The following is a 26,040-nucleotide window of genomic DNA, read 5'->3' on the forward strand; positions in this document are numbered from 1 at the left end:
TGCCCCTAAGCTACGTTTTTTAAACCCTAAATAATGAGGTTTTAGTTAGATTAAGTATACAAACATAACTAGGACTTACCTAAGTGAAATCATTAATTAAAACATAGAAAATTAGAAGTAAGGCAGGAGCTAAGAACCCTTGTTCTAGAAGTCAACTATTTTCCAACAGTTCCAGCTCTATTGTCGAAATATTTCTCCATGGAATTTATCATCGGGATGTGGGATTTTTATAGTGGGTTCCTTTCGCCCATTAGGTCCCTAGAATTCAGTAAGTTTCTTGATTATGATATTATGAATACACCTAGGGTTTCTAGAATTGGAAGAGACCATCGTAAATTAGTTAGTTATATGTTCTAAATAAGATTATCATGTTACTAGTTAGTTTATTGCATGAATTTAAAAACACTACCTATGTATTTCTTTTGTTTTGGAATTACACATGCTAGGTCAGATATATCATTCATTCAATTATATTACATTATATATTTATTATTGCGTTCCTAGTTTGCATGTTCATTTTTTTGAGTTATCCAGTATTACAGAAACTCAGTCGTAATATGCTAATAAAAATAATTCATTGGGAGTGGCACAATACCTAGTTGGACTAGGGTTCAACATACCTAAATAGTCTTAGAACAACTATCCAAGTAGATTGTAAGTCCCCTCTTTGGGCATTTGTTAAGTGATCAAGCCAACATTTTTTATGCCTCTCATAAGGTATATTATGTCCTTCCTATGGGGAGTATACATCAAACTCCCCATTTAGCTTATGTGGTTTTATTACCGGTTATTAGTAGATTCCACAGTTTAGTCAGACTCTATTGCACTTACTATGTTTACGGTTCAGTCAGTATTCAGTCTCACCATGTTATCAATTTGGTCATTGTATCTAATAAGCGCAACTAGGATATTGTATATCATATTCTATTATATTTTACTTGCTTGTGTGCTTGTTAAGTTATGTATTATTTTAGATTTACTCTATCCTACATGATCAATACCTTTCAAGTAATAATGCATACTGACACTACATCTTCTCGTTATATATGTTTAGGTTCTCAGCATCCATATCATGTGTAGATAAATTCCCGATCTCCAGTTCATTAGAATTACATGTGAGTCCTCATTCTATGAGGAACATAGTCGTTAGTTTCTTTTAGTATTTGTAGTCCTTTATTTTAGTTTTGCTAGACTTAGGTGGGGCTTGTCCTAGAATTTCTAGTTAGTTAGAGGCTATTTTCAGATATTGTTAGGTTTGCTTAGTATTGAGTTATTATCTTGTTTGTATTAAACTCATCAGTTTTGATATATCTTAGTTAAAGTATACGAGTATTCCCCTTAATTTCATTTTAATTATGATTAGTTTCTGCATTAGTTTATTATCCTTAGTATGCTCAAGATCATGCCAACATGGTTAGCTTGAGATCGCTTGTGGTCCTAAGTATTTTGTCTGCGTCTTCAGGGTAGCTCGGGGCGTGCCAATTTAGTTCAAACACCTGATAGACAGGTGAAACAATAACATGCTTACTCATAACTTAATGAGTACTAAGAAGAAAATAAGAACCTTGGTCTGCCTTTTCTCTGAATTCAAAGACATGTAGATATATGTTCTTCATGTTCTCTTCAACTTCCCATGTAGCTATTTCAACAAATTTATTCCTCCAAAAGATTTTGTTTTATGCTACCTCTTTTGTTCTCAATATGCAAACTTGGTAATCTAAGATCTCAACAAAAACCTCTTCATAAGATAGACCATCTTTGATCCCAAAGTTTTAAGTTAGAATGATCAATGAAAGATCGCCCATGGACTTCTTCAACATAAAGACATGTAACACCGGATGAACTGCCTCTAGCTCTTTGGGTAGATATAACTCATAATCTACTCTGTCAATCCTCTTGTCTATGCGATAAGGTCCAATATACAAGGGACTGAATTTCCCCTTCTTACAAAAACCTCATAAGAATTTTCATAGATGAAAGTTTTAGAAACATCCACTCATCTACTTTGAAATCTAACGGCCTCCTCCTAAGATCAGTGAGGATTTTTGACGACTTAGTGCCATTTTCAATCTCTTTGTTATAACACTTACCTTTATCTTGGTGAACTAAATCTTTTCCTATCAATCCTTCTTCACTAACTTCAAACAATCCAATAGAAGATCTTCATCTTCCCCCAAAGAGAGTTTCATACGGAGTCGTTGGGATTCTAGAATTGTAATTGTTGTTGTAAGAAAACTCAATAAGAAGTAGGTAATCATCCGAACTCCCTTTGAAATTGATCATGCATGCCCTCATTATATCTTCTAAGGTATGTATAGTACGGTTTGATTGCCCGTTAGTCTGAGGATGAAAGGTAGTACTTAAACTCAACCAAAACCTTTCAGAAAAGATTTCAAGAACTATGTACCAAATTGTGCACGTCTTTCAAAATTAATGGAGAGTAGAACTCTATGAAGTCTAACAACCTCCTTAATGTATAACTTAGCATAATCCTCTACCAAATGTGCAGTCTTTACCGGCAGGAAGTAGGCTAATTTTATTATTCTATCGATAATCACCCAAATAGAATCATGTTGCTTGCGATATCTAGGTAAACCAGTGATGAAATCTGTATTAATCATCTCCGACTTGCACTCCGTAAGTTTTATATTTTTAGTCAAACCTCCAGGCCTTTGGTGCTCCATTTTTATTTGTTGGAAATTCGGGCACTTGGAAACAAAATCAGCAATGCCTTCTTCATTTCATTCCACCAATATACTTCTCTCAAATAACGGTACATCTTTGTGGAACCCAGATTAATGGAATAGAGCTATGAGCTTCCCCCATGATCCTCTCTTGAAGTCCATCCACCATACACAATCTACCTTGATATCTCAATAAACCATATCCCCCTAGTTCAAAAGCTAATACTCTTTTTTATGAACATTTTCCTTCAATTTAAGCAAAATGGGATCTTGGTCTTGCTTCTCTTTCACTTTTGACATTAATGATGACTCAACCCAACTTTTCACTGCTATTCCTCCTTTTGTGGAATCCATTAGTCGGACTCCTAATCCTGCAAACTTATGCACATCTTTTTCTTGGTTCTTCATCTCTTCCACAAGATGGGTGGTACTACCCATAGACAACCTGCTTACGGAATCAACAACCACATTAGACATACCTAGGTAGTAAAGAATGCTTATGTCATAATACTTGAGATATTCTAATCATCTTCTCTGTACAACATTAAGTTCTCTCTAAGTAAACACATATAGTAGGATCTTGTGATAAGTGAATACATTAACATGAAAAGCATAAAAATAATGAAGCTATATCTTCAAGGTGAACAACACATCAACAAAATCTATGTCATGGGTTGGATATTTCTTCTCATGAACCTTCAGCTGTTTGGAGTCATAAGCTATAACTTTTCCATTCTGCATTGATACACAACCTAAACACACTCTACATTAATCAAAATACACAATAAAACCTTGAGTACCTTTCGGTAAACTCAAAACTAGGGTAGTAGTCCATCTCATATTCAACTCCTGACTGTTTTTCTCACAAGCTTCAGAGCATTGAAATTTAATTTTCTGTTCAATCAACTTGGTCAAAAGAGATGAAATAGACAGAAAAACTTTATACAAATACCCTATAGTAGCCTTCCAAACCCAAGAATGTCCTAATATCAGTTGGAGATGTTGGTCTAGAAAAACTTTGTACTTCCAAACCCAAGAATGTCCTAATATCAGTTGGAGATGTTTGTCTTGGAAAACTTTGCAGTGCCTCAATTTTATGGGTATCCACTGTAATACCATCACCGGAAACTATGTGACCCAAAAAGGCTACGCACACAATCAAAAACTCATACTTAGAGAACTTGGGATACAACTCTCTATCCTTCAAAGTCTGGAGGACTATCACGAGGTGACTAGCATTATCTTCTTCATATCTTGAATATATTAATACGTCATCAATGAAGATGATAAAAACATATCTGAATATCGTTTGAAGACTCTATCCATAAGATCCATAAATACTGCAAGAGCGTTGGTAAACCTGAAGGACATGACCAAAAAATAATCATGTCCATATCTGGTTCTAAAAGCTTTCGTTGGAATATCACATTACCTAACTTTCAAGTGATGGTAGCTTCATGTGAGATCAATTTTCGAGAAGCAGGAAGCACCTTGAAGCTGGCCAAAAACATCATCAATCCTTGGAAGAGGATATTTATTCTTGATAGTAACCTTTTAATTTGCGATAATCTATTCACAATCCTAGGGGAACCATCCTTCTTTCTGAAAAACAAGACTGGAGCATCCAAAGGTGACACACTTGGTAAAATTAAACCCTTATGTAATAGATCTTTCAAATATTCTTTTAACTCTTTCAAATCTGCTAGTGTCATTCCATATGGAGGAATTGAGATATGACGAGTATCTAGAATGATGTGGATGCCAAAGTCTACTTATCTCTCAGGAGGGACTCCAAGTAGATCATGAGGAAAATTATTTGGAAACTCTTTTACAACTAGAACAGAGTGAATATGAGGTATCTCAATAATTAAGTCATGAACTCGGACACACCCCTAAAAAACTAACTTTCTAGGCTTAAAGTATGAGACTGAACGACCCTTAGGCACTGCTCAGCTGATTTCCACTCTAAGACTAGCTCATCTGAAATCTGAATCATAACTACTCAAGTTCTACAATCAATTGAGGAATACAAGGCATGAAGTCTATCAATACAATGAATGACATCAAGGTGTATCATGTCTAACTTAATTAAATCATCTATGCTACTTGTGATTGACGAAAACACGACAATCACGATAGACTCTCTCTTCTAGAATGGACTCACCACGAGGTATAGAAACACTGACTGATTGACTAAGTTGGTTAACAATAATATCAAAGTTCATGGAAACATATGGTGTTACAAAATAAAAACTTGTTCCTAGGTGTTGCAATGCATAAACAGTAAAGCCAAAGAATTGAGTCATGATAGTGACAACATCTAGTGAATTCTCATGCTATTGGTGACTGATTAGAGCATACAATCAGATCGTTACTCCACTAGTACCGGAAATAGCTCCTGTCGGTGCAGCCATATCTGCTGGAGCAACTGATGAAAACTGGACTATATTTCCCCCATTACGACCTCCCTAATTGTTCTTTGGACATCTCTCGCGTGAAGTTTCATGTCTGACCAGAGTTGATACAACCAGTGGAGCCCTCACGACAAACACCAAGTTGTTTCTACCATACTTGGCGCACTCAAGAGTGTTACTATTTGTTTGACGAAAGACCCAATCGAGCAACAAACAACTCTTCCTACTCATCATGTCCTTAATCATTTTCGGAGCATAACGAGATAGTTGGATAAACTTTAAACCATTCTCATTCACACTCAGATAATCTTGCTTAAGTGTGAGGAAATCACATACCTTGCCTATTTCAGTAATCGGGGAAAGAAATACCCTAAGAACACCTCCTCAAACCAAGTCAAACTCGAAGGTGGTGCATCTTCATCTCTACCCTCTTTCAATTTGATTGAACAAAGTTCTAGCAATGCGTTTGAGTTGATAAGCAGGTAGTCAAACTATCTAAATGTCAACAACATACATCACTTTGAACACCTTTTTCAGTTCCTTAGTGATATTCTCTTCATCTTTAGTAGTTCTTAAAGAAGCGAAACATGGGGAATTCATCCTCAAGAACATACAAATCCTTGAAGTGTTGTCCCCTTCATGTTGACCTCCTCTTTGCTGAACAACCTAATTTTCCACATCGTGACTCAGTATCCTAATTGTCTCTCCGAATTCGCCATTAGTGACTTCTCCTTGGGGTTGCACTTCAGGTGCATTGGTTACCCCTTGTTCCTCAACGTTCTTTTAAACTGGACGACCTCTTGCTGCTCTTCATGGTGGCATGGTTTTATGAAAACACATTTAATCATTAATTAGAGAGAAACCTTTAGTGATAAACTCTAACACCCGAAAGAAATATAAAAAATTAATGAATTTTAGAAGTGTTGCAGCCTCCTAGTTATAGATGTAACACGCTTCTCACAGATAAGTAGGCCTCAAAGACACAGTTTTATAGTATCCATAGAATTCTTGAACTATGTGCTGTGATACCAAGTTTGTCACGCCCCAAGACTACACCTTGGGTGTGGGCAACAATCGAAGACCGTTGCTGGCCTAGAGCATAACCCTGGTCTGTCTTACTTAACTTAGTGGAATACAATACTCAACAAGTATAATGATCAGAATTAACTGGACTGATAAAGTACCAACTGAGAATGTTGTAAAGGTTTGAAATATTCATTTGGCCAAAAGTGGCAACCCAATTCTTAACAAATAGAAATAATTGAAAAAACTAAAAGGCTAATATCTAAATCTCTATCTATGAAGCCTTCTAAAACTGAGATAGATTTTAGGACAAACCCCACAACATCCTAATAAAGAAAATATAGAAAAAAGAAATAAGAGGAGTCCTCCGGAATATAACAAAGCTCACGAACTAACTCGGGAGTGCTTAACTGGATCAACGGTGCGCTAGATGGCGATCCTCTCTATATGCATCTGGATAACGCTACAGTGCATGCAAATATGCATCACTACATTTAATGTACGAGTATGCCAGTTTGAATGATAAAACAACTTAAGCTTGAAAAGAGTAAGAAGGAACACTTACCTTGGCTCTGCTAAACACATGAATAACATAACTCAATATAACTGACTCATTTCAATAAAAAAATAATTTAAAGCAAGTGTACTATAAAGAAAAGTTGTTTGAAAGCATGTTGTAACTATGAATGTATTCTAGGATACAATTAACTCTAAGATATATATTAAAATTTAAATAAATTGATGTATATACATAAATTCCTTTAACATCTGTGGGAATTTTTCCAATCGACAATCATCACTTAAGAGTTATAGTTATGATACATCAATCTACCTTACACTTCTAGAGCATTCTATAACCGGCTAATGGTATGAGGCCTGAACTGCCTAATGGATCCACTAGTCTACTGTGGAAAGGGTTTATCTAAAAAGTATGACCCTTTTCTAACCATGGTTGCTACATAGTTTGTGAGGGTTGTCATTTTCCGAACTCTTCCCCATATCGATGCTCAATACTACTCCTACTATATACCGGCTTTTTTGTTACTAAAGCATACTGCTTCTATGATTTTAGATTAGTGTTCAAAAACATAGCTCAAAGTCTACCTTGGAAACCTCAGTTTCCCAAGTTTTTCCTCTTTGGGATTCTCAGTTTCCCTTCTTTTCAAATATGAAAACATTTTTATACTTCTTTAGGAATACATAGTACCCTTATAATTCTTTGAAAAAAAGCTTTCACTTTACTCTGAACTAAACTCAAACACAAGTCTAAAAACGACATTAAATCATTTTTGAAAGACTTATTAAACTTAAGATGAACTTCATCTTCTTATCTTTACTCTTTGTTCAACCTGATCATTCGGTCTTAAAACAAGTTTAAAAGTATTTGTAAAAGACTTTTAAACTAACTTTATGAAATTTCTAGACTTGGCTCTAAACATTTCTTGGATTTGAGTTATTGATTCAAGGTTGTAATTCATGTTTCTAGATTAATTTTATATGATTAGAAGACATTTAGGGTAGTAAGAATTATTAGCAAGTGTTAAAACACTTATGAAACGCTTATTCGGACTGTATTACGAAGACATGGCAAAGAACACTGATTAAGGCGCCTCGTAGGCTCGCTGTGCCAGGCCTCAAGTTCAGAGGCCTCATTTTGGCGCACTGCATGCGGGCTGCCCTAAATACAACATTTTAGGCCTTCAACCACCTCACAAAAGTGTGATTTTTTATCAAACGCCACACATTTTGACTTTTGGCAACACTTTTGAGGGGTGGCTAAAAGAGGCGTAACATTTGATCTAAGGAAATAGTTTCAAGTGTCACCATAACTGCCGCACTTTAAAAGTTTCCTATTATATAAATTATACTACGATTTCCACAGACCATTAAGCAACAGTGTACATCATAAAGAGACACGTGCAAAGTGTGGGTTTTTTTCATTTAGGCCACACTTTTTATACGTGTCTTCTATATTTGTGAAAGGTAACCTTTTCTTATTATATTTTAATTTCTGGGTAAAATATCACATTTTTTAAATATCATGTAATTATTATTTCAAGCACAAGAAACTGTAACGTATTTCGATGATAACAAAATCAAAATTACTAATACATAATAAAAAAATAATCATATTTGAATATACTTGCAATGGACTTCACGTAAACATGTACCAAGTATACTAATACAACCTATGTGCCAAAAGGAAACTAACAATGAACTTTACAAATTGAAGTGAAATTATTCATATAGTATCATCCAAGATAAACATCCGAATTATCTAAATTCTTTTGGAAGCACATCTATTGATCAAATTTACATTCTTCCACCATTGTGAAATACATTACCATTTACCCGTATTCTCCTACACACATAAAAACATAATGTAATAATTACATAGAAATCAACAATAATAACTTGTAAAACTGTGATAAAACAATGCTTCTATCTCGGAGATATTAACTGATCTCAAAGGGAATGATGATAACCAATAGGCAGAACGAAAAAATCCCCAAGGTACTTGCATAATTACTACAAAAACATTTAATTATTTGTTATTTTGAAATTGTGTACCCACTATATATACTGTCTTATTTGGAAATCTGAGATGAACCTTGCCATTTTTTTTAAATCCTAGATAACCCTTTTTCGATTGGCTTTGTACATTTATGAGTAGCTTTTTTAAGTTTTTATTTTTGTGTTATATATGAATAATTTTACCTAATTGTCAGTCAGGAGATCCATTTCAATGTAAAGAAACAATGTACTAGAAAATAACAGGGATTTTTATGATATTTACACATCTTGCACTCACTTTTTGTTTAATGAGTGAATATCAGACTCAACATAGCGATCTTGGAAATGAATTTCAATAGTTGTTCACTTGATCTGTAACCCCCAAACCCCGCTTACTTATTTTTTTTCGTTTCCGCGAAACATAAATCATACTTAACTTGTATAAAAACAAACACTTCAAACTTTTTTCTCCCCTCCAAATATCAAGGAGGAAAAATATTCCATTTAATTACAAGATCAAGTAAATTTTGGTGAGTTTTAGATTTTACCCTTATGTGATTAACGTTTTAGGTTGACTTGCATATGCACAACACAAGTCAACAGAAAACCAAATTGGAATTTTTCTATTTAGAGACTAAGGACTAGATAAGATACAAAGGAGTAGCCTTCCTCACCTTCCTATGCATAGATTAAAAGACACAAACATCAAGTGTGATTGTATTTAAAGACAAAAAAATATCTTAAGTATATGTTATGATCCTACAAAAGAAAACATTTATGACACATTGCATTCTCCTTTTAGAATTTTATTAAATTAAACCTCAAACACCAGTTAAGCTAACAACAACAAAATGAAAATCCCAATATAACAGAGTGTATGCAAACCTTACTCCTATCTTGATTTGGTTAAGAAAAAAAATGCATGTATGAAAAAAAACAAAAAGAACATTATACCTGAATACCATTAGGTGAGCAACAAGAACTCAGAACTCAAACCTGAAACTCAGTCTCTTGAATGATTTTAGGATTGAAAAACATAGCATATGACAAAACCAAAAGATGATTTTTCTTTAGATTAATCATCTTACATCTACATCATTTACTTCTGTAGATAGATGTTTATATATTATGATATTCAAATCAAAAAGATATGAGTAAGTTGTTGGCACATCAGCCATTTGTGTCATCAATTTTGCTTATGCAAGTACTTTGTACACAAAAATATTTTATATCACTTGAGAAAATAATGTTTTTCCTTAAGGTTCAAACTGTATAACTTCTATGACTTTCACATGACTTGGCATTTGAATGAAAGTTTCTAGGTGAGTAAATTTTGAATTTAACCTTTGAGGATAATGTGAAAGATTAGCTTTCTAGGAATCTAAAAAATCTGTTGCCTATATGCACTTGCAACTTCTTCCATTTTGTATATTCAAACCTAAGATACTCGTTGTGGACAACAAAAAAATTCTCACTAATGGAATACACAACATATCATCACCTTTAGCTCATTTAATACATATATCCATGGCAAATAGTTCAATGGTATTCGTAAGCTTTAAAGGCCTATCAGTAGAAACAGAAATAACCTACCATGATAACATTCAGACAAGTAACTTAATCCATACTATCATTAGGTTTGTGAATCAATGAAATCTTTAAACAAGATGTAGTCTGACTATATGAGTCAACGGGTAAAAAAGATTAGAGAAGCTTGATAAGAGTCACATGAAGACAACCAAATCACAAAGGGAGACCTTGTATTTCTATGCCAAACGTCTTTACAACAACAAAGCCACTTACATGATAATGAATAATTGATACTTTCATCTTTGAATACCAAATGAACTTTTGTAAACTACAAATATATGAAAACAGTAGTTACGAGTCAAGGATCTCATGAAACCTTCATCATGACAATTATATGCACAAGACATTGAAATGCCACCGATGGGAACAATACTACCATAACAACCAGAGACATGAAAAAAAAGTATTTTGTAGAAGCTCTACAAATATTTATTAATGGTTTCCTTAAGATGTCTGCATCTCAAAAATTATAAATGCAAATACTGTGTAGCAATGTTTAGCTAAGACGTAAACCCACTTCTACACAAAGCAACATCTTTGCATGCCTCATTTGGAACATTAGTTCTAACTCCTATGCTGAGAGAAAAAGACATACATATGGATACATGAGCTATTTATATTTTAAAAAAACCTATAAAATATTAGCCTTTACATATACAAGTATGAAACAAAGTATATGTGAAACATTTTTTTCGGGGACAGAAATTAAGAAAATTGCTAAGGATATTTCACTAGAACTGGTGGTAGTTGCAAAAAATAGAAATAAGTCTTCTTAGTTTATAAGCAAGATCTATTGAATTGTGACATAAATATCTCCATTAATAACTAAGAGTGCAAATCAGAATTTTCTGGGATGATTACTTAAAAACTTAAATGAAGCTCCTTAATTTATAATTTACAACCTCATACTTTAAAATGTATTGGAAAAGATTAATGTATTTATCTTGGTAAAGAAGCTCCATAGAGGCCATTCAAGTTCCGATGTTAAGGAATTACATTCACCTAATGTTATATATAAGCAAGAATGTGATCAACTCACTTATGTTCCTTGAAGTCAATAGACTCTTTTTAGTTTAAGATATCCTACTATAATTTTCACAATTTAATCCAAGAGAAATTTATTCAAGAAAATCAACATAATGAAATTATACTAAATATGAAAGAAATTGACATTACAAGAAGCAAGTTTAATTGTTGATTTTACAATTATTATTAAGATTTTGTGTCATAAGAGGGATACAAGCAGTCAAACTTAAAATAACTTTTAGCACATATTCATGTATGTATACACATTGCACATAGGTGAACTTTATCGAAAAGACATATACACACACTCAGGTCTAAACTCCCATGTTTGAAATTGACATATGGGTGACAATGGATCGTAATCAGAAATTCAGTATTATAGTAGCCTTAATAATTATTTTTCTTACATTCAAGACCTTGAAGGAACAAAAGAATAAAATAAATTTGTTGTCTATTACTCTATCTTCCCATGTTTATCGTCGTTCTTATTAACCACATACCTCACACTAGAAATAATATTGTTTGTAGTTCATACAATGGTCATACAAATAGAAATACAAACTCAATTACAAGATATGGAAATGAGTAAAACTATAATTGGTTCTTCATTCAAAACTAAATTAAACAAAGTTGAAAACAACATAAATAGAGATTATTGAACAATTCATATATAAATCTGAAAAAATGATAAATTTTAGGTAAAAATTTAACTGAATGTTCAAATTCTCAAAGTAAAGAACATACAAAATAATTTCTCTCACAAACACATACACTACCATCGAAGGGTGTAACAGCGCAGAAATTTTAAATATTGCTCATACTTATGAAAAATATTGAAACCCGACTTGAGATGAGTTTCTGAAACAGCATAAACATTAGTGTACGTGGGACAAGATACGAATATTAACAACCTTACTACTCATATCATCATCCCCACATAGAGTAACCTCATTTAAGAGCAATTTAACTCAATTGTAAGAGAACCTAAGCTTACCAACTTAGAAACTAAGCACATCATCCCACTCTTGGGATCTAAGCTTAAGTACAACCCTCGCCAACATCACCTAACTATGTTTTCCCACATAAGTATGTTCAAGGAACTAAACATAGGAACATCAAAGTCACTCTAAACCTTACAATCTTGGCATATTATCCCCCACTTGGGGTAAGCCTAATCACATCAAGCCCTTAAACACCAAGGCTTAATCACATCATGTTCTTAAATTAAGAAGACTTATCATCATTGAGGATTCTTAATCCTAATCGCACATCAAGGATCCTACTAAGTTGATCATCAAGGGAAATACCTCAAGCATCATCATTCTTCTAAGTCCAACACCTAAAGGAAATCCATAACAATAAAGTTAGCCCATACTATCCAATCACATAAGTTCCTCGACTATACTATGAATACCAAGGGTCATGAAGACCATGGGGGAAACAATAGAGGAGACTTGGACGTAAAGGCTTCTTTCTTTTCTTTCAACACTAGGGCAAGGGTAACTTCTAGGTCATTTCAACCCACCTTATCACCATTGGTGGAACCTTCCAACAACCATGTCCAAGTACAATCTAAGTAGTCTTTTCAAATGACCAAACTTAAAATCAAACTTAAATGTAAACTAAGCACTTTTAAAGTAGGTCACCTTCAATTATTTCTTCCTCTTCAAGTTTCAAGGGATACATATTACCCTCTTAGTTAACTTTAGGCCTAAAACATAATTGCAACCTACAAAACAAAACCCTTTCATCCCTTATTTCCATTCTTAGAATAGGTTCATAAGGGAACTAATCAACTATCATAAGGGTTCTCCCATTGCTAGCATACTCCACAATCACCTCACAAGGTAAGTACACTACCTACACTTCTAGGATCAAGATTATGCAAAAGAACTCCAATACACACAAGGCAACAATGAAGCACTTCTGAAATACCAAAACAACAATGAAACATTTACACTTATATAAGGGCAACATTTTAATCTTTACACCTATATAAAGTCAACATGCATCTTTAGCTATTTACTACAGTTCTTCAAAGCATTTTAAGCACAAACCATTTTATTAGATTCTCATACAAAAATTCATGTAGAAACTTATCATTCCAAAAGGACACTCAATTTAACAATAACAACCATTAGCATGTTATAACCATATCCTGACGTAAATCCTCATATAACATATCATTGCATCTAAATAACATATATATAACCATAAATGACATCACATCAGCATATATCAAATGCACCATCACATATACTCATCAAACCAAGATAAGCATCGACTCACTTTTTTCTTCCTCAAGCATAGAGATACCATCTCAACCAAGTAATAACATCTAAAAGACCATCAGACAAGAAATCAGAAGAGAGAGATCTATAGAGTTAAGTTCAATGGCACGACATAAGAATAGTGAAGAAGGGAAACTCTATCGTTTTATATCTCTCACTCATAGATGTGTCGCAAATCAAACTCGATGAATGAGACTCTACTAGACGTGGAAATATGAGACTTTATACCCTAAAACAACTTCTATAACATCATGCTTTGATACCAAGTTTTTCATGACTGTGAGAACCCCTTAGAGGTAACATGCGTATTTGACCTCTCGGAGGTTATATACCAGCCCATAGTAATATTTAATCTCATTATCATAGGTAAATTTATTGGGACCAAGAATCTATGGCTCACCAACTTCAAAAAACCCTATAGGAGACCTACACCTCCTACAACACAAGACGTCATAGGTTGCCATGGAGATGGATGTATGAAAGCCATTGTTATAAGCAAACTCCACCAAGGACAAGTGCTTATCCCAAGTTTCTTTAAAATCAATAATGCAAGCTCTATCATATCGTCATGGGTTTGAATAGTGTGTTCCGCTTGACCATCCGTTTGAGGATGAATGGCTGTATTCAATTTCACCCTAGTGCCCAAACCTTCTTGGAATGACCTCCAAAATCTAAATGTGAATTGTGCACCCCGATCCAAAATGATGGATAACAGAATACCATGGCGGCACACAATCTCATCTATGAAGATCTTTGCATAATCTTCCGCTGAATATGTGGACTTGACGGGAATAAAATGGCGAACTTAGTCAATCTATCCACAATCACCCATATAGAATCATATGACTTTTGAGTCCCAGGCAACCCTACTATAAAGTCCATATTAATGTCTTTCCACTTCCAACGAGGAATTTTTATCTCTTGTAGTAAGCCACCCGATTTTGATGTACCGCCTTCACTTGTTGGTAATTTTGACTCTTAGCAACAAATTCCTCTGTCCTTCTTCAATCCTTTCAACCAATATACCTCCCGAAGGTGATGGTACATCTTAGTCAAACCCGGATGAATGGAGTAGTGGGATCCATGGGCTTCTTCAAGAATCCGATACCTCAACACATCAACAGCGGGAACACATGATCTCACTTGTATCTCAACACACCATCCCCCATAAGTAGAAAGACTCATTCAACTTGCTACGAATCTATTCTTTCAACTCCATCATTGCTAAGTCAAGGTGTTGTTCGGACTTCACCTCAACCACTAACGATGACTCGGAGTTATGATGAACTACGACACCCCCATCCAGAGCACTCTCCAACCTCACCCCCAACCTAGCCAACCTATCCACTTTCCTTGCTAGGTCCTTTTTGGATTTATCAAGATGGGATACACTACACATAGTCATCCGACTTAGGGCATCCACAACTATATTAGCCTTGCCAGGGTGATAAAGGACACTCATATCATAATCTTTACACAAATCGAGCCACCTTCTTTGTCAGAGATTTAACTCCTTTTTGGTAAAAACATATTGGAGACTCTTATGATTGGTAGAAACATCCACATGAACCCCATACCGATAATGCCTCCAAATTTTAAAAGCAAACACCACGGCCCCTAATTCAAGGTCATGAGTGGGGTAATTCTTGTCATCTACCTTTCGTTGCCTTGAATCATAGGCAATCAACTTCCCATTCTGCATCAGCACACATCCCAAACCTATAAAGGATGCATCACAATACACAACGAACCCGTTAGAACCTTTCGGTGAAGTCAATAAACTGGAGCGGAAGTAAGCCTATCTTTCAATAATTGAAAACTCTTCTCACAAGCCTCCGACCACTCAAACATTTTACACTTTTTAGTAAATGTGGTGAAAGGAGATGCCATGGATGAAAAGCCCTCCACAAACCTTCGATAATAGCCCACTGGACCCAAGAAACTCCTAATGTCTGTCGGAGTCAAAGGTCTAGGAAAATTTCTTGACGTATCTCTCTTCCTTGGGTCTACCTCAACTCCTTCTCTATAGATGATGTGCCCAAGTAGTGACACCAATCTCAACCAAAACTCACATTTGTTATATTTTGCGAACAATTGATGCTCTTTAAGGGTTTGCACTATTATCCTTAAATGACCCATGTGATAAACCTCATTCTTCGAATACACCAATATAGCATCAATAAACACAATAACAAATGAATCAAGATAGTTTAGAAAAGCCCTATTCATTAAGTCCATAAATGCCGCCTGAGAATTTGTGAGCCCAAATGACATAACCACAACCTAATAGTGTCCATACGGAGTCCGAAGTGCCGTCTTTGGAATATCTTCATTCTTTACCCTTAGCTGGTGATACCTAGACCTCAAATCAATTTTGGAGAAATAGCTCGCTCTTAGGAGTTGGTCAAATAAATCATCAATCCGCGAAAGAGGATACTTGTTCTTAATAGTAACCTTGATAAGTTGGCGGTAATAAATACACATTCTCAAGGACCCATATTTCTTCTTCACCAACAATACCGGAGCACCCTATGGAGAAATGCTAGGCCTTATAAAGCCCTTATCTAGCAAATCTTTAAGTTGTGCCTTCAACTCCTTCAATTCGGCCGGAGCCATTCGATACCGAGGAATAGATATAGGGTTTCTTTCTGATAGCAAATCGATACTAAAATAAATATCTCGTTCGGGAGGAATACCAGGAAGGTCATTAGGAAAGACTTCTGGAAATTCACTCACCACGGGGACCGACTCAATAGTAGGAATTTCTTAATCCAATTCTTTGACTCTCACATTGTGATAAAGACATCCCTTTGAGACCATTTTGCATTCTTTTAGACAAGATATGAAGCAACCTCTAGGAATAGAATTCCCACCCTTCCACTCAATAACAGGTTCATTTGGGAAACTAAACCTCACAACTCCACTCCTACAATCAATAGAAGCGAAATTAGCATGCAATTAATCCATACCCAAAATGACATGAAAATCAAGAATATCTAGTTCAACTAGATCTACATAAGAAACTCGATTGGGCAATGAAATAGGACAATTTTGATAGACTCTTTTTGCTACAATTAACTCACCCACCTAAGTAGATACCACAAACGGTTCATGTAAAACATCGGGTAAAATATCAAACTTTTAGCTACTAAGGGAGTAACAAAAGATAAAGTAGCACCCGCATCAATCAAAGCATACATATCAATAGCAAAGATTAGTAACACACAGGTCACCACATCGGGAGAGTCCTCTTGGTCATCTCTAGTACGAAGAGCATAGAAGCGGTTCTTTTTGGGAGCATCACTAGAACCACTTGGCTGTTCACCCTTCTCTTGCCCCTTAGCATTAGGATAATCTCGCACTTTGTGACCAATCTTTCCACAACCAAAGCATTTGTGTGACCCAAGGAGGCAAGCACCAAAGTGTTTTTTTCCATATTCCTTACAAGGTGGCTTCTCATTAGACGAATTTCCACTCTTCCCTTTTTAAACTCTCGGCCTAGGGGCCCTCTCCTCTCTACCCTTGGGAAGTTTTGATGGAACTTGATTGGAGAACCTCTTCTTGATTGTAGGCTTGTCTTGAATTTCAAGCCTATCTTTAGTAGCTCGACCCTCAAAGACTTTGTCCTTTTTTAATCCTTATCCTTCCTTTTTGCTCTAGACTTCTCAATCCTTTTAACATGCACCATAAGATGACCAATATTCACGTTGTCGTGTAACATCCCTAAATGACACTCTTTTTGTAAATCATCCGATACACCCGTCACAAATCGACTCATCTTTTCTCTAGGATCGGAGACCAAGGAAGGAGCATATTTAGCCAATTGAATGAAATTCAAAGAGTAATCATGAACACTCATACCTCCTTGGTGAGGGTTGATGAATTCCATAACCTTAGCTTCTGTCATCTCTCTAGGGAAGAAACGATCATGGAAAGCCCTCCTGAAGATCTCCCAAGTCACCGACCCACCTTGAAGTGGACTATTATCTCTCCATTGTATATGTCAAGTCCGAGCCACATCCTTGAGTTGGTATGAGGCCAACTCGGCATTCTCATTGGAAGACAACCCCATAGCACATAGTATCTTATAAACCTCATCAATGAACACTTGTGGGTCTTCATAAACCATAGAACCATAGAAGATAGTAGGATTCATCCGTGTGAAATCCCTAAGTCGAGAAGCCATAGTTTGCTCATGAACCCTAGATGCAACATCCCGAATTGCTTGGGTAGTCATAGCTTGAGCTTAAACCGTTGCGGCTTGTGCTTGTGTAGTCATGGCTAGGGCCATTTGAGCAAGAATAGCCCTCATCTCCGCCTCCATCATAGGTAGAGGGTTAGCCGAAGCTTGATCAACATTAGCATTTTACTCTAGTGGAGGGACTTGCAATCATGGAGAGGAGCTCCCACAATAGCAACTTCCTCCTCAAGGCTTCGAGCCGCATTACTTCAAGTGTTAATGCTTCCTATAAGCACAACTATACGGTTAGATGCAAAAGCACACCATAAGTATACTCTATTGGCACGATATAAGATTTCCAAGAAAGAGAGTGATTCCTAAGCATCATATAGGTTCCTACTCATAAGTGTGGCGCGCTTCACAATTATGAATACAAACCTACATAGACGTGGTTGAGAGAGATGTCAACATCAAGGATATTCAACCTCATGATCTGATACAAATTTTGTTAGATCCGAATTTACCCCCAAGATTTAACTGACGTCGTCGTCCTCTTTGATGATTAAGACAAGCCTCTTATTCTTACATCATTGCAATCATCGATTAAAAATATGGAAGAATTTAAAACTTTTCAACTACTCCAAATTGGAGTATACATAGACTCGTTCATATAAAAAGATTAGATAGTCTTCTACTTTTATCTCACATGCTTGTACATTAAAGAAATAGAGTCATAAGTCCGTCTCATTTCATAAACCATCTAAACGAGGACAATAATATTGGGCATAGCCCTAAATCAATAAAAGTAAGCCGCGTATAGGCTTTATAAAACTTTGTCTAAAATAAAAAAATAGAGTCAATACAAAAGTTGTTGTAAGTAAGTAACTTCGCAAAGAGAATATTGTCATTGTCCTGGGGGAATATGAGGACCTACAACTTGGATGATAGAATGTACAAGTTTCCTTCAAATCAACTCAAGCCAACTTCAACTACCGGAACCTAAAATGTTTGGGAAAAGGGAGAAAATGGGGTTAGTTTGCCACATGTACTAAGTATGAGACGATCTGCACAAATACCAACAAAGTATTCCAAAAAGGAACGTTTAAAGAAATCATGTTATTTATGTCAATCCTTTGAACATACTAAACAAATAAATACCATATGCACGTCATCGTACTTAAACCCATAATCTCATGTAACTCTATCATCAGGTAAAAACATCACAAACATCAATAAGAGTAAACCACATAAATAGCAAAGCAAACCAACAAACCATGATCCTTAACAAGCCACAAGTGCAATGACCAGGCAATGCCCCATATCCCTACTTATTCAAGTAACCCGCCAAAGATCATAATTAGCAATTCACTTCACATAGCATAGTCTTCTATCTCATTTATTATTCTTTCGTTAACAATGATAAAAAATTTCATATTCATAAGCATCTTATTAAACATATAATGTCATTTACATTATATCATCATTTATATACATAATATTAACTTCTCAAAGCTTCTATCAAGGCAAACTAGTGCAAGGCATAGGTAGAGTACCATACCCCTACCTAAGCTAAAGTCAAACCACTAAAGTCACTTCAATTAGTCTATAATATATTCTTTCATCTTTGTTTAGGGAACTATTGCCATAACCGACATATACCACTTGACCTAATGTGGAATATGGTGTCATGAAACCTTACACCAATGGAAGGTGGTCTACAAGCCAAGGTAGAACCTAACATAAACGTAGCTATCTAGGTGGATCCACCAGCTAGTATCCTATGGTGGTACCATTGTTTATGGAGCTTTGGGAATAAATCATCGAAATATCAACTCTACATCATAGCGTTGGTCATGAGGCTATCCACCCCGTGAGGACAGTAGTGAACCCTACCTTTCTTATATAAGAAGATGTCACCCCCTCACATACAAGATTAGTCGGTGCTAAGCTAGGTCCCTTTATTGAAATGTTTGTAGTCTTATTGTAGTCATAACTTAGTTTAGGTCATAGGGTCTAACCCTTGTGTAATCGTCATAATCAATAGCTCAATAAGAATTGTATGAGTGTAAGTCCTTTCATCACAATCCATATAAGTGAGGTTAACACTTCAGCATTTCATAATATATTAAGGCACATTGATAGTTTTCACCATCCATATAGAACATACATCTTAATCTACCTCAAAACATAGTCAAGACATTTCAATTGAACATCATACCACCCTATAATCTTAATATAAGGCATACTCCAACGCAATATCATAGCTTAACAACAATTAATTACAACTGGAAGTAAATATAGAGATTCTAAGACTTACCAAGTCTTCCTCATAGTCTATCATCATGGTCTGACCATCAACCCATAACTTAACCCAATTTGGGGAGTAACATCATGGCGCAATGATAATCAATAGAATAACAAGGCCAATTTCATCTCTATAACACAATTCATCTTTAAATCACAACTTGAGACAAGATACATAGGCTAATTTCACATTATATTTCATAACCTAATTACATCTCAAGAACTAGCATGATAGGTAAATATTAATCTTAATTCAACAATAATAGCACAATAGGATAGTAATCTAATAAACAACCAACTCAATTAAATGATCAGCATACAACATAAGTCAAGATCACTACCTAGGGTTAGGGATAGAGGATCATGTTTTTCAAATTGACTAAACCATCAACAATTATCATAAACAAGTTGAATTACATGTAAATCTACTCAATATAACCCTATGAATTCACTAATAACTCAATCCATCACTTTAATTTCTGAATTGAATGAAACCGATAAGAAAACTCACGTTTTTGAAATCCATTTGGAAGGAACCATTTGAGGAAAGGATCTCAAAGGTGAATAGCACCCATACCTTATTTCTTCTAAACAATTTGATGAAGAATCCACCCTTTTTAGCCCACAAACCCTAGTTCTAGCTAGCCTTCAATGGTGGTTTCTTGTAGAGAGAGAAATAAGAGAGAAGGAAGAGAGTTTATTTTGAGAGTTGTCTTTAGGTTAATGAGGGTGAAGGGTATTTAATAGGGGCTTAATTTACCTAATTAGTTTCACTTAAATCACTAACTAAACCCTAAACAAATTAAATAATTTAAATGAAATCATTAAAATCCATTAGTGAAATTCAACCCTCACTGATGAGACCCTGTCGACGGTCCGTAGTGGGTCAACGGACACCCCCCTCCGTCCTGCACTTCTGTCGTCTTTATCAGATACTCTGCAGGTGAGTCTTCCTCCAAGTTTTCTATGTATGGGATGACGGTGGCCTCGATGCCCCGTCAAGACAATGACGCCCCATCATCTCTTTCCGTCAGGTGTAAGAGTAGCTAGGAAAAAAGGGCCTTCACAAATATTTCTATGTGTGGGACGACGGTGTCTTTCGACTCCCTTCAAGCCACTTATGGATCGTCGTCTCCCCCGTTGATGCACATTGCAAGGTAGTGCTGCATCAAACTGTAGGGGTTCTCCTGGAGGGCCCTTGGTTGATCCTTTGGGAGTCGTACCCAGACGTTCCAAACATGAAACAACTCATACACCCATTAGCTACCTTTCCACCCATTTTTGTACATTTTCGACTCCTAAAAGTTTGTTAAAAGGCTAAGCCACACTAACATCTCTTTAAACCAACTTTCTAGACATTTTGGTTCTTAAACCTTCTAAATGACCTATATTCATTAAAAATGGACTAAGAAAAAGTGTTTAGACTTTATGACACCTATGTTAGGATTTTCCATGAGTCTTTGACTTTCAAGGTGTTATATTAAGATAAGATACTTACGTCAATTCACAACATACTTCCTAACCTAGATCATCCTCTCAAGAACTAGCATGAAAGACTAGAAATAACCGTAATTAATTCATTATTACTAAAACATAATTTAATAGTAATTCAACCAATAACCAAGTTAATTGAACTAAATAAAACCTAATTCATATCAATATCAAACCTAGGGTTAATGGTTAAGGGTCATCTCCTACAAACTAGACCAAACCATCAAGATATATCATAATTAAGTCATAATACATGTTAATCTATTCATAATATCCAAAATAAATCATAAACGAATCAATTCATTACCTTTTTTTTGATTGAGAAAGACCCACATGAAACCCAACTTTTGAAAATACTTTGAAGGAACCCTTTGAGAAAAGAGGTCTCAAAGGTGAATTGGATCCAACACCTAAAGGTTTGATGAAGAATTTATGGTTAAATTTCCCCTTTACAGACCCGAAACACTCCCCTTGCTTTTTCTTCAATGGCGTCTTCCAATAGCGAGAGAAAGAAGAGAGAAGGAACATAATTTTTTTTGTGAGTTGTGAAATTTTTGTGTTAGTCGTAATTAGTTTAGGGATTTATATAGGGTGTTAATACACTTAATTAAACTTCCCCTAACCCCTAATTGAACTACTAACCAAGGTAACTAATTAAATAACCTAAGTGAAAAAGTGCAGCAATTTACAGTGTCACAGACGATACCACGATCGACGGATCGTGGGTCAATCGACAGAGCTGCCCCCCTTCCGTGATGCACATCCGTAGTCTTGGTCAGAGAGTGTTCACACAATCCCCTCCCCCCAACTACTTTGCTAAGTATTGTTCGACGGATGGCAACGATGCCCCGTTGATCAACACACACTTCGTCGATGCCCTCACGTGGGTGCACATTGCCCGGAAGTGTTTGACTCCACTTGCAAGGGTCCTCCTCAAGGGTTATTGCTTCGTCCATGGGGATTCTTACTCGGGAATTTTTACTATGAATCTACTTATACACATGTTAGACACCCTTCCACCAATTTTCATCATTTTTTCCGACTCAAAAAAGCTAGTCAAATAGGCTAAGGGACGCTAGTCCCTCCTTGAAGTTGTTTCAAGACGTAACGTTTTTGTTCCTAGACATCCTTAATGACTTATATTTATTGAAATGGACCTTAAAACAGTGTCTAAAGCTTATCACACTTATGTTACGCTCTAGAACAAGTCTAGGATTTTCAAAGTGTTATAGGTGATATGATCTTGATATTCTACTTTTCATGTTGCTATGACCCTATATTGAAAAGATCCATGTTTCCTTTACTTTATTGATGATGTTAGTCTTGTGTTGATTATGGACTTGTCTTAATGAATATGGGATAATTGGCTTGTATGTGCTCTTACTTATGAATTAAGTCTTTCAATAGTCAGTTAGCATGACTTTAAAAAAATGTCCCTTTTCATGAATGTTTTGAAATATTTTATGTGCATATACCCATACTTACAAAAAATGGCGTAGTAACCCATATTTTTATGTTTTACAAACATGTAGGTTCGGACTATTGAAGTATCAAGGTTGATTGCAACAAAACTTGGATTTTTCCCATGGTTTGGTAGGTCCTCTAGTTTCGAGGATGGTTCCACGTATTCTACCTTAGTAGTATTGCTATATTCTAAGGTCATTCAATTCTCTCCTATTGTTGAAGATAGTGCTGTATTACCTATGTGGAACTTATGATTTTTCATTAAGGTCTATGCTCGAATGTTCTACTTATTTTAAATGGTTAAATATAGACCAAGTATTAGACTAATTCTTATATATAAATTATGTTATGTAAAAGTAAAAGCCTATTTAAGTTTCCTATGCAAGGAGTCTATGTAAAAACCCTATGCATATAGGTGTGGTATGCGAGAGGTATATGTAAACTTCAATAAGAAAAAGTTTTAATTTTTCCGCATTTTAAAGCTATGGAATGTAATTATGAATTCTATGAGTCTGGTCTATCTAAGTCCTCTCTGAGGTAGATGACCCTAGTTATGTCTGGAGGTGCTATCCGGTCGTGACACTTATGGTAGCGATGTTTACATTTTTGTCGATCAATACATGTTGTGATCATGGCCTTAAAGGCAATAGATGTAAAGTGAAATGATATTATGATTATTATGATTATGAATGTTATGTGTGTAATAATCAATCTAAGTATCATGATTTCGATGTTTTGATAATGCGAAGTATAATGTAAATAATGATGTTAGGATAAGGTATGGTATACATGCTTTATTGGGATGATTACTATTGTAGAATGATCCCTACTTATATAACCTATATTAAAGTTTGATCCTTAGCATGTTAAGAGTTTTCTATTCATTGTTTAATTTGTTCTTGTCTCCTATGATGTAATGTGGGTGTATGGTCTATTGTACCTAATTCTCTATATGCGAGTTGTTCATTACTTGCAGATATTGTACATATTCGTGATCCTTGAAGAGTGGACTCCTCAATAACAATGTTGTTGATAGTATGTGATCATGTTGATCAATTTACACACACATCTCATTTATAACTACGAGTATGATATGTTCATGGTGTCAATTGAAAGGATAATTCTCATATACCCCTTTATATCTTACGATGTATGGAAAGTATATTATTAATGAAGTATTAAAATGTGTTTATGTGGAAGGATTTCTCGTATATGTACACATACACACACATGAATTTATGAATGAAGGGTGTTAATGATAACCTAGTGAATGAGAGTCTCTTGGATGGTTTCCTTATTAGTACTTTAAACTATACTATGTATGAATATGTGAAAGGAAATTCTCACATTTTGTTGGTTTTTGATAAATGGACATTCTCATCATATAACCTATTACCCATATACATTTTATATAAGGGGTTAATATCCTAATATCTATCATACAAAAATTTTTTATTAAAGACATAAAGACTCTTCAATAAGGTAATTTAGCTTAGCACTGAGTGAACTTTACAATGAGAGAGGTATCTTTACGTGGAGTCTTCCACCGATGTTCGCATCATGTAAACTACAATGCGAATTGGCATAAACAGGGTTTCTATTAAAAGCGTCATAGTTCCTTAACAATGTGCCCCATTAGGAACCTAGCAAGTGTATCAACCTAGATGCAATTATGATGTTGATGTCCTACGTTGGCAAGTAGGATTCCCTCCTTTTTGTGTGAGAGGTAGATACCGGATTCCATGCTTAATCACATGTTCTAATGTTTGTTAAGGCGAACGTTTAACGAATGTAAAATGAACAATGGAAGTAAAATGATTAACACTAACTAGGAGTACCTAGCGAGAGTTACATATATATCTATATATAAGACATCATGGTGTTAACATACTTTTTATAATAATCTGCATAGTATGAGCATTGTTGTGTCTACCTGATGAATTTCTTACTTAGTATGCATGTTTTTGTCTATATATGTCATAATAATGTATGAAGTTGGTGGTAATGCTTGTGATCTCTTTGTTGGTTTACATAATATGTATGAGGTTATGGTCTTCACATATGCATTTCACTAGTAGACTTAGATTGGGATTATGAGTAATGTCTTATGTTGTATAGATAAAATGAACTATAAATTTTCAATGTTGACTATTGTTTCATTATGATGATATTGGTAGTGTTGACTTGCCTATTATCTTGAGATGTGTGTAAAGACTAAATGGGTTATGACTATGATATGATAAATGAATGAGTTCTTATATGAGGTCTATGAAGTATGTTGGTCTTATGTCCAAAGTTAAATGCATGTGTTGTATTTTGTTGAGTATGATGTGCTAAGACTATGGCGACTTCATATGTAGTAGTATTATGGGATGGTACTTGCACATGGTACTAATGTGACTTGGGGTTGTGTTAGGTGTTGGTGCTTATGTGAAGGTTGTGTTTCATGATATGTGATGTACTAATGGATGTATATGCTCTTATTGATAAAGCTTTTTTGAATGTTCATCTTGGTGATCTTAACGTGGTACTTTTGTATGAAAAGTTGAATTAGACACTACTCATGCATTGCACTAAATATTACTAAAGGATGGATTTAGGTAAAGGAGTTAAGGTAACAAGGAAAGGTAATACTATTAAGATATTTAATGTATTTTAAATGTGATAGATGCTTTGAAGTGTTGTTGTTAACAATATCCATGTCTATATAATGTATGTGAACAATATTGTTCTTATTGTATCAAATATTCATGAAGTTTCTCTAAAATACACGATGCATGGTTTTTAACTATATGTCCTCTTTAAATAACATTTTTGCATGGTTATCATACTTAGTTCTTCTTGTACTAACACTATTCTTCTTCATTGTTTTACACAAACTGTAGCTGGTGATTGCTAGAAGATATTTCCTACAATGAAGAGCTTGAACACTTATTCCCAAGTTCAAGTGTGTCCTTAATTAATCAAGGGCCTTCATGTCAAGAGTTTAAATTAAGTTCATGTTATAGTATAAATTATTTTTATGTTGTTAAAGTCCATGTCCGTATTTTATTATACTG

This window comes from Solanum pennellii, chromosome 7, assembly GCF_001406875.1.
Source record: "Solanum pennellii chromosome 7, SPENNV200".
Lineage (NCBI taxonomy): Eukaryota > Viridiplantae > Streptophyta > Magnoliopsida > Solanales > Solanaceae > Solanum > Solanum pennellii.